We start from the raw sequence: 1,681 nt of genomic DNA, 5'->3' as shown, positions 1-1,681 counted from the left end.
GGGATTGAACTCAGGCCCTAATGCTTGCCAGGCGAGCACTTATTCTACTGAGTCATCGCCCTGGCCCCAATATACTGGTATAATTATTAAAAAATGAGTACAAGTATCTTTGGTTACATTCCACTATCCACCAGAGGGGAGTAAGAACTACTGTTTCCTGAATATGTTATGCTTCAGAACTTTTTTTTATAACTGTAATTTTAAATCACAAATTTTACACAAATATACATTAGAACCCTTTAGCTATAAATTCAAAATACTAATGTCATAAATATTTAAGAAGCAAAATGTAAAGAAAGCATGGAGAAAAGGAATTAAGATCCTCTTTACAATCACATTAATTAAATGGCAACCGTATTTCTCTTTCTGCAATGCCAAACCATAGTAATCCTTCTCAGGGTTACATAACCTACTAAGTTCACTGAATAGGCTCTTCACATATCTCACAATATTTGCATTTTCAAACAAAGTTCTGTGAGAAAAGTAGGGTTTATAGAAAATTATTTCAATAATACCATTCTAGATGTACAGAGAAGTTAATTATTATATACCATGCATGCTTCAAGCCACAGTTTGTTTTTTTTGAAACAGGGTCTCACTATGTAGCCCAGATTGGCCTCCAACTTGCAGCGATCATCCTGCCTTAGCCTCCTAAGTGCTAGGATTATAGGTATGTGCCAGCAAGCCCAGGAGGCTTACTATAATTCTTGAGAAAGGCCAAGTAGCTATTAATGACTTGATATCACCCAGGATAAAGGTCTTTATTTCACTCTGTATCCTAACTGCAGTGTTTTCTGGCTAAGTATAACACAGTTATTGGTATAAAAGCTATTATGAGGGGTATAATTCTATAATTTTTCATGGTATCTGTATTTTCTTGAGTGCACTTATATTTTTATACCATTTACTAAATATATGTTTCAGGTTATTAGAAAATTCACAAAAAGAAAACTAAATGTCAAATGATGTGTTGGTAGACAATTGAAATATTTAGTTAAACCAGTGTATTTTATCTGCCAATTGTGTAAAAATACCTGGAACTATGTTTAAAGATCTACTTAATAATATTTTAATGAGATTACTCAACTTACCAGCAATATAACTGGACTTAGTCTCTCCTTTATTCACATGGCGCCTAACATGTCCTAGCATATCAGTTCTTCTGGTGATTGTTGCTGAACAAATGATACAATGATAATGGGCGCCCATTTTACTGGATATCTATCAAACAGAGTATGTAATTTAAGTAAGTTACTAAGACAATGAGTAGAAGTTTCAAATTGCAAATATGGTAATGTTTCTTGGGAGTAATTTTATAGAAGATAATGTTAATTTTGCCATGTGACTTTGAAAGAATCTTAACTTCTTTACCTATATTGAAATATGCTTTTAAATCTTATAATAGGTCATCAAGTAGTTTCCTAGGTTTTCCCCTCATTCTACTCAGTGAATAACTATTTTCTATAAGGTACATTAAAAGTGGTTATATATGTGCTCGCTTTGGCAGCACATACACTAAAATTGGAACGATACAGAGAATATTAGCATGGCCCCTGCGCAAGGATGATACACAAATTCGTGAAGCATTCCATATTTTTCTGAACCAGAGCTTGGAACAAATGGACTTGGTAGACATGCACAGAGTGTTCCACACAACCACAGCAGAATACACATTTTTTTT

The 1,681-nt window shown here is 33.7% G+C and overlaps 1 protein-coding gene and 1 non-coding gene across 2 annotated transcripts in view; one reads left to right on the top strand and one right to left on the bottom strand.

The window, feature by feature from the left end:
• The window catches only part of Trmt1l (tRNA methyltransferase 1 like), a 63,910-nt gene that overhangs the window by 45,184 nt on the left and 17,045 nt on the right, over positions 1-1,681 (bottom strand). The gene's annotated exons all lie outside the window — the stretch shown is intronic.
• Positions 1,492-1,598, top strand: LOC111814604. The gene has a single exon (XR_002819548.1). It is a non-coding gene; the product is annotated as a U6 spliceosomal RNA (small nuclear RNA).

This window comes from Octodon degus, unplaced genomic scaffold (genome assembly GCF_000260255.1).
Source record: "Octodon degus isolate 3935 unplaced genomic scaffold, OctDeg1.0 scaffold00374, whole genome shotgun sequence".
NCBI lineage: Eukaryota > Metazoa > Chordata > Mammalia > Rodentia > Octodontidae > Octodon > Octodon degus.
Note: the sequence above shows the minus strand (reverse complement) of the source record. Positions and strands in the feature narration are given on the sequence as shown.